Below are 9,513 nucleotides of genomic sequence, written 5' to 3' on the forward strand. Positions count from 1 at the left end.
ATAATAATCCTATTCCTCCTTGTTTCTCAAACTCAGTTTTCCATACTTGTCTTACACTTAATTAAAAGTGCCTCCTTCGCTGCTAGGCTGGCAGTGAAATTAAGGCTGACACACAGGGGAACCTTGCATCTGGAGGAATCTTATTTTTAACTGCTCAAACTCAGCACCTACGGGGCTCCTGGCGGGTGAACTTTTATTCTAATATTGTGAAATCTGACAAGAAAAGAGCCTCATCTGCATCGCCAAAAGGTTGGGTAAGGTTCCCTGAAGATCTGTCCCACCTTCCAAAGTGATTCAAAATCCACAGTGCCGTACATCATTCGACCGGGTTTTCCTCTTTAGGCTTGTAATTGCAGATGCGCCCCAGGGCTCAGAAAAGAAGGGGGAGCTGAGACCGACCAGTGCGACCCGGAGGCCGGTAGGGTGCTGGGGTAGCAGAGCCTGGCCCACCCGGTTACCCCAGCCGTGGAAGCTGGTGGTGATACGGCAGCCTTCGGTGGTCCCTGGCCCCATTGCGGGGTGGTTGGCTGACCCCTGCCAGGCTGTCGGACTGTAGCCACCTCCGCAGGGCTTTGCGCCAGCTAAGGACTCAAGTTTTCCTCCGGCAGATCCTTTTAATATATAGCATATTGCCATTGTACTAATCTTAATCTTATTTCCTCATTTTCTTTCTGTAAACGTAAATCCCGTCTGTTTCATATTGCTTAGTATAATGATATCAGCCAGTAATGGTACACAATAAAATGGATGCAATCAAAACATCCTGAAAGTTGTCTACTCACAACACGTCACGAGGCATAGATCATCTTCGGTTTTGTGGTTTTGTTTTTTTTTTTTTCTCCCCAGTCCTTGGTCTGCTTCAGGGATGCCTCTCTCAGATGACAGTGTTTGAAATTCTCAGATTTGACTAGTAGGTTTTTGGGTACCACAAGAGAAACCAGGTTTTCAAAAGCTTGGCATGCCTGCAGCTGCTCACTCACACAAACACACAAAGGGGCATCTTGGGTTTTGGCTCCTCATTTTTGTTTTCTGGGAGTAAAAATATATGTTTGTCCCAGTTTCCATTCTTCCCTTGCGTAAAGAAATACTCATCACAAGTCTAAAAAAGTGAAAGGTTATTCTGGAAGTCTGCTGTTAAATATTTGCAAGATATTTAGAGGTGCAAAGAAAGAAAAAGTTGAATACCGTGCTAATTTCTAGCTAAATTTGGCTAAATTCTAGCTAATGTCTTGGCAAAGCTTTTCCCACCTCCCCTTTTTTCTTTTAATAGTAGCATTTTGATTTTTACTTTTTTTTTCCACTGTGAAAGCAGCTTCGTTAGCAGTGACGGAAGAAACAGCAGTACTGGACCCTGTTCTGAGAGGCCGGTGCCTGGGAGGGGAGGGCAGATCTGCTGGACTTTGTGTAAAGCACAAAAATTGGTGTGGGGAGAAGAAAAAAAAAATCTTTGGACAAATGAAAGAACTGCTGTGTCCAAACCAGTGTTGTCTTATGGAGAGGTCTCTGGCAAGGTGGGAGAAACACAAAGCGTTTGGTATTTCTGCTGAATGCGGGATGCCTCGGTGGTCAAGAAAATCACGATTTCAGAAACACTGGGCCAAATTTGTCTATTGTGCAGCTCCATTACAGTCAAATAGAGTTACAGCAAGGAAAAATTTTGCCTGGTGCCTAAGTTCAGTGCTCTATGGAAAATATTATGACGCATGCTACATAAGGCCTGCAAATTCAGTGCTCTATGGAAAATATTGATTATGACGCATGCTACATAAGGCCTGCAAGATGCTGTGGAATCTGTGGCGTTACAGGCAGACGAAGATGGTAAAGTTACCTGATTTGTGTGTCTCCTAAATGCACTGCTTACAGAGGTTTTGTCCAGCCAATATTCAATGTACGGGAATGCATGGGAAAGAGCTCGCAGATTTGATTTGGTTATTTCACAAACTCATACTAAAATGTTTAGAATGCTGTCTTCAGAAAAGGAATAGTTAATGCAACCTAATAAGTAGTTCAGGTCAAGTACTTTCAAACAATTTTTGTCAGAGCTATGTGCTAACTACTTTTCTAGTACATTAAGTTAATTATATGATTAAAATGTGTTTCTTGCATTACCCACCAGCACGAAATACTGTGAGGATACAAAGCAAAGAAAGTGTACTTTTGGCTTTTTATGTATCATTACACTTTGAGTTGACAGCTGCTTTGAGGGACAATATCTGACTTTGAGGTCTGCATTATTTGTATCTAATTTATCTGGTAACTTTCAGCTGTGAGAGCTGAGAAAACTTTTTAAAATTTTCCGAGTGCATGCAGTTATTTTCGGTTCTTATCACCTTATTTCAGTTTTATTCATTCAGCTCTATTCAGTGGAGTGCATTTTCCTACACGGTCTGTGACTCAAGACCCTTGAGTCATCCCGGCTTCCTGGGATCAGCCACAGGATTTTAGCACGTTACGCTTCTTATTCCTGAAGCGGTGATTTGGGATTTTTGAGATTAATGCGGCTTTTTCCTTTGATGCCTGTTTTCTCCTTCCCATGGCGTGAGCAGTGCAGATCAGGGCACGGTCCTCCTCTGCCCCAGCTGTACCCGCAGGCAGACAGCTGGGTTTTCAGGAGGGTCTTCCAAGTTTTCAGGGGGCTCCTCCAAAGCCTTTCCAGCCCGGTCCGACCGCTGCAGTGCAGGGAGCCGATCGTTGTGCTGGCTGTCACTTTTGCTCTGGGGGATAAGGGAAAGCGTTTAAACTCTGCCACCGTAATAGGATTACGCGTTTATGCCCCGAATGATTCCAGCTTCAGAGAAGCATTTTTGAAATCAGATTTGGATTCCCACGGGTTTTGATTATTTTGGGAAGCTGGTGAGTGATGGTGCGATTCATTGAGCTAATTACAGCGAGGCATACGTACTGTAGGCTTCACACTGGAAGCAACAGAGCTTGCTGGAGAAAAGCAGTTTTGGCTTTCCCAGAAAGTCTGCAACCAAAACAACCCTCTTGCAAGCTGTCAGGTGGGGCAGGACCTGCAGGATTGTCCCTCATCCGTGGGTGATGCACGCGGTGGACCCCAGGAGCTCCCACGGCAATGGAAGTGCCCAGTGGAACTCTGCCCAGCCGGTTTTGCTCCCAGCAGGCTGGCTCGTGTTTGAAACCAGCTCCCTCCTCCAACACTGCTAAAGCATTTAATAATATAGAGTGTTTAAACATAGCAGTTGCTCCTCTGATCTAGTCCCTGTAAAAGTGCCTCTTAAGGTAGGACATCTAATTTGTCTGCCACTAAATTCCCTTGGTTGAGGACTCATACTTCACGCTGCCACCAATTTTCTCCTGCTTTCACTTGCTAAAATAATACATCACACTCTCCTCTTAAATTAGGCACAAGCTTAACCCTCTAACAAAATTCACGAAGCCTGTTTGCTGTGAGGATAGATTTGAATATGCTTTTTCATTCGGGAAATGCCGCACGTATCAGGTCTGTCAGCTGGCTTTAACATGGCAATTGTGGGGCTTGGTTTTCCTGAGATGGTTTGCTAGGACTCAGACTTTTTCTTTACCGTAGACAGAATCATCTCTCTGAGAAGTGCTTTCTGTTTCAGGATGTGTTAGTCATTGCCTATTCATTATGGTTTTCAAAAACTTCTTGCTGGCATTGTAGTCTCCATTAACACACCTCTAACCATGGTGATGGTTATTAGCAATGCGGCAGATGAAGTGACTGGTCCAGACCTCATCTCCTGGCTTTCCCGCTCCGGTGCGAGAAGGACAGTGTCCTGCAGGCAGGACAGCGTTGTGGGAAAGATTGCTGTAACCCAGACACATGAAACTGTAGTGTTTTCCTTTGCCTTTTTATTACACAGAAGAAGGATGGGCTTCTGCCCTAGAACTCAACTTGTCTTTTATTGGAAAAACAACAAAGCTATGAAGGAATAAATTATTAAGATGATTAATCAACAGGTGCCAAGTGAAAAAGGCTGCCAAAAAGAAATGGAATTACCTGTGGACAAACGAGTCATTTTAAATTGGCTCTAAGCTTTGTAATTGAAGGTGCAAGAGTGCAAAACTTATTGTTGGAAGAAACGCAGAAAATGGATGTACTTATGGTTGGGCATATATGAAAGTAATTTTATCGCACATTACCAAATTTTATAATGTCTTCATTGTGTCACTATTAAGTGTCCAGAATTCTTCTTGTTTAATGAGTAAGATAAAAATGTGTTTAATGGGCCAGTATTAAATAGGTCCATGGGAAAGACAAGTCTGCAAAGGATATTTCTACTTTAGTACTCAGTATTTTGTCAAATGATGTCTTATGGAAGACATGGAAATAGAGAGCAAAGAGTGGGCTGTTGGTAAATGCTTCCCTTCATTCTCCTCAGAGCTTAATTCTCCAGGGTGGACTTTCTGAAGGAGGGCAACAATTATTTTCTCGTTTACAAAGGAACAGCGTAATGACTGCCATGAAAATAGCACGGACAGGTCCACATGCAGGTGGAGCAGCAGCTGACTGCAGAGAGAAGGGTGACAAATTTCACAGCATGTAGTTTTCTGACAATCTCTAACAGCTCTAGTTTTCAGACAAGTCAGAGCTGTAAAGCTGGTGAGGTCTTTGTGTAAATTTTATAAACACAGCTGATATTTCCAGGAGGACACACAATTATCTTCTTTAAGGATTTCCCTTTAAAATAAGCACTTTTTTCCTGATTTGCAAAATCATCTTCAGAGCATTTTTCCGATTTCTGCTTCTGTTCTAAGCTCATTAATCGACTCAACCTGAGAAAATCCCGAGCGATGCTGGAGCAGAGGGCCAGCTAGAGCAGCTCTGGCCTTGGGAGGTGCGCTGGGCCGGCCCGGGGCATGGACACGCTCCTTTTGGGGTTCAAAGAGCATGCTGAGCTTTCTCTCACCGGTTGCAGCGGGAGGGTGGGTTCAGCCCCGATCCTCTTTTTCCTGTGGGATCGCTGCTTGGTTGCCTCGCACACCTCTCCGACGGGGCCGGAGTGGATGTCGTTATTAGTGTGTGATTAGCGTCTGGTTATTAGTGTGTGGTCCTGTCATTTTTTTGGAAGCTTTCTCTCGTTGCATAATTCACCTCGTTGCCTGATTAGTGGGTAGCCTGTTCCCGTAACGGAGCCCAGACTTAAGTAAAAGTACTTGGGGACTATGAAAATATAGAGCTATTGTGAAAAAATGTCTGCGGCACTACAGAAATGGTGATTTAGGATCCTCACTAAAACCTTCAGCTGCTGAGCAGACTCCTGTGGCCGTAAAAATTCTTCGTTATACAGATGTTTTCCATGCCAGAGCAAAAACACTGTTGCAAGATGTCGCCAGTATAAAACACATCTGTCAAAATTTTGTATCTCAGCTTGTCCCACGTCACAGGGAAAAAAAAAAAATTGCTTCTTGTGAAATAGGTTTTTAGAAAGACCACGACAACATGGTTGGTGTTATAGCACTTACACTGTAGCTTCCTACAGTGATCCAGGCAAGCCTTGAAATATTTCTCCTTCAGAGAGATCTTCTAACGTGGAAGGAAAGAAAAGAGGTGGCTTCCTGGCTGTGCATCTGACCTTTGGAAAAATGAGTTTTAGTGTTGCACTAAGGTGCCTGTCCATTCCGATTGTCCTGGCTGCTTCGGATTGCCTCCCTGTATCTTCCTAAGCTGGCAGTGTTTTTATCTTGAGGTATCGGATCATATCTTTTAAGAAGATTGAAGGGAATTAAGTCTCCAGGCTGTACTCTTTCCTTTTCCAAGCAGCTGACAAATGTTAGTATGTTCTGTGTGGCAGTTATTGGAAATAGCTGAAGTCTGCAGAGGATGAACTGGGATCCATAAAAATGTTCTTCCTACTTAAGATGACAATTTATAATTTAACTGCAGCTCCCAACTTAATAATGGCAGATTTACAGATGGTGCCATTCAACTCTGCCTTGCTTTATAACGGAGTAGCTTCCCTGAATTGGTGCTGGGATCTGAACAATGGAAGAAGTGTGGAAATAATGCAGAAAAGCTAGCAACATCAAAGAAAACCTCAGCAAGCTCCTAGTACACATTGTCTTAATTAACTAGGATATTTAAAAGTAATTAAAACGAGTATGGTTTAGGAAATGAAAGATGATGCTTACTTGGGAGATTTGAGTTTTTTCCTCTGTGAAAGCTGGGAGCAGAAGTTAGTACAGCAAGAAATTCAGTCGGCGTTGAAACTTATGGGTAAAAGACTGGATCTTGATGGTGAGAAGTAGCCCCAAGGAGGGCTGGTAGGTAGGAAGAAATGGAGGGGAAGCAGGCTACGGTATAGCAAGGAAGAAGGTCTTGTAGGAGGAGAGGAAACAAATATTAAGACAGAAAACTTTCTCCTTAAATAAAAAAATTCATGAGGCCTGTATATCCATATAGTAAACAAATATAAGTGAAGACTCTTTCAATACACACTTTTATTTTCCTATATGAAAAGCCCTTGCTTCAGTTCATGTTGGTTTTTATTGCCAGGTGCAGTATAGAAATCTCCTGCAGCAGTAGATGTGATAACTCTCAGAGGCTTTGTAGGCTTTTTCTCTCCTTCCCCGCCCCCTGGAGCCGACCAGAGGTCCCCTTACAGAAGGGGAGCCACCTTCAGTCCATGGATTTAGACATGAGCGTTAAGCAACCGCTCCCGTGGCTTTTACATCTCGGTACTGTATGGTACGGGGTAACCACTCGATAACAAAGACAGACTGCCAAATGTAGTCAGGGCACTAAATGTGGGACCTCTTAAAGCATGAGTTTGCGGTGTGCCATTTTAGATGTGCCTCGGGCTGCTGGAAGGCACGAGTTCCCTGCCTAGCAATGAACGTGAGCAATAGCAAGTTTGGCTTTGGATCTTGATCTGAACGTCTCTCCAGCTACTGAGTGCATGGGGGATTTCATATGTATAACATCACCAGGTTACTTCAGTCTCTAGTCATGATGGGGTGCCCGAAAGGTGATTTTTATTTTTTTTTTCCTAAAACCAGATTGCTCATGAAATTTTAAACGCTTCATGTTGCAGAACAATTTTTCTTTGCTTACCTGGTGTGATTACACAAAGCTCTGCAAGAAGATGTGCTGTAACTACAATGTCATTAAATAACATTTCCCTTTGGTGGGCTTATTCTCTTCTTCATGAGATTATTTAATCGTCATTGATGCTAATGGGAATTGTGTGTCTTTGGAGGGCATGCAGATTAATACTGTGATGATTCCCTGGCCAAGGCAAACACGGTGAAACAAAAAAATATTAAAGAAAAATTCTATAAATAAGTATCTGCCTCACAGTAAATTCTGTAAAAACTCATCCCCTCATATATCCAGCTCTTTCTTGTAGTTCAGATCATACTATGAAGGGAAGTTAAATTACCCAACAGGGAATGTGTCTTGCAGATAAGTTCTGCAAGACAGCAAAGCATACACCAGAGTTAGAAAAGCAGCAACTACAAAGTCAATCGAATGGCATGCAATTATCTCCCAAATTATAAAGCGTATTTTTCAACCCCCATAGCATTTTATGGAATTGCAAGTTAGATTAAGGAATCCCACTCCACCCACTGCTGACCTTCCTCTGACTGAAAATAACCTCTGGAAAAAACCAGGATGATTCTAACTACCAGCTCATAAAGCTAGTTGACCTTCTGTGATGAAAACACATTTGTGTATTAACATGTCACGCTCCTATTCCCAAAGAAATAGGAGTACTATAAAGCTAGCCCGTGTTTGGTTAGAGTTAGCTGTATCAGGACAAACAGCTTTGTAAACCCAAAGTGGCTGACGTGGGTTTATTTAGATATTTTAAATGTTTTTCTCCCCACCCAACAGCTACAGCTGACTGGAATGCAAATCTGGTTTCCCTAGGAAGTCTTTAATTCTTCATGAATGGAAATATGAGTACAAATTACATGTAGAATTAATTTCTGTAATTCTATAAATCAATTTCTAACTAGAATTTGGATTTTTACATGCATGAAAAAGTGGTCTTCTCCTCTCACAAACTGCATCTAGAAAAAGCCCTTTTCACAAACGGATGAGCTCAGAAGCTCATTTAGTGCTTCCAGGTTTCCAGTGGTCTGGGAGGGAATAGGCTGATTCCAGAAGCTAGGAGGGAAAACACAAACCCTAATGAATTTAATAGAAGTGCTAAATTTTTGGAAGAACTCCATTATTCCTTTACTAAATACGAGTCAGGCAGGAAACTTGACAGAGCCTGGAAATATTTCTGTTTTGGGCAAAAATCGTTCAGGTTCATTGGCAGGTTTCAGCCACGATTTCCACGTGGCTTCCTTTGCCACCCAGGGAATACAGAGGAAATACAAGAGATGGCCAAGAAAGGACAGGAATCTGTGAGTGACAGGAAAAAACTGGCTATATTTTTTTTTTTTCAGCAATCTCTTAATTTAGATGTATAAAGGAATTTGGGATCCAAAGCAGCAGACAGCTGAGTGTCTGTGAGGGCTTTTAAAAGTGCCCATCTGACTCAATTGATAACAAATAATTATGATAGAAAGCCAATTGCTTTTTAGTTTCTAAGGGCCTACAAGTCATTTTTTGAAAACCAGACTTAAAGCCCTAAAATATTTTGAAAATTTTACCTACCATGTCTCCCTTGTCTGAAAGCATCAAGCAGATCCAGAAAACCCCAAAACTGGTATTAAGATGTCTGTAATCTCATTTCTAATTTGCTTAATGATAAAAGCTCTAGCAAGGCGTAATTTGCTATTCGGTAAGGTTTATACTAAGAATCCTTGACTCTGATATGATTTAACCTTATTCTGACATAGAACAAATGAATGTCTTATAATAAAAAGTAGAAGCTTTATCACATTTTAGGGGAAAAAAATCAGAATCTCATAATTCTGAACGCATGGTTTGAACCACCTTCAAGGCAATTTGCATCAGCTGAAATCAGGTCCTTCTAAAATTTCCCCAAACGGGGCAGAGAAAAAGCCTGGTGTGGTAGTTGGAGAAGGAGCTTACATAGGGCCGTCCGAATATCCACACCTCTCACGGAGCGCAGGCGGGTAATGCTTTTGAAAGGCAGGCCCATAAATGCACGTTATATGCAGCGTAACAAACATATAGGTGTCAGACTTGCCTGAATTAATGTTCCCTGTCCGGGAGGAGGAGGAGGAGGAGAGAGGCAGAGGATGAGGTCGATGGCTCTCCCAGCTCTGGTGCAGCCAGCGCTGTAAATCCCACGGCATCGGGGCCGCTGTGTCGAGGAGGGGTGAAAGCCTCGAGGAGTTGCTGAGGCAGGAGAAGCTGAGTCAGTGCACGACTTGAAATATACGGCAGAGGTTATTGAAGAGCAGACTTTGGCTCAGAAAATGGGAAAGAGGATTTACAGAAAGAAGAAAAGCGCTCTCTCTAATACACCATCAGAAGTGTTTATTCTGCGGCAGTGAGAAGAACCAATAATAAGGTGTGTGCACATCAGTTATTTAAAACAATTCCAGCAAATACAGACTTTGACCTCTCCAACAGCTCCCCTTCACACCCCCGCCCAACCATCG

Source organism: Cariama cristata, unplaced genomic scaffold, assembly GCF_000690535.1.
Source record: "Cariama cristata isolate BGI_N322 unplaced genomic scaffold, ASM69053v1 scaffold4090, whole genome shotgun sequence".
In the NCBI taxonomy this organism is placed as follows: Eukaryota; Metazoa; Chordata; class Aves; order Cariamiformes; family Cariamidae; genus Cariama; species Cariama cristata.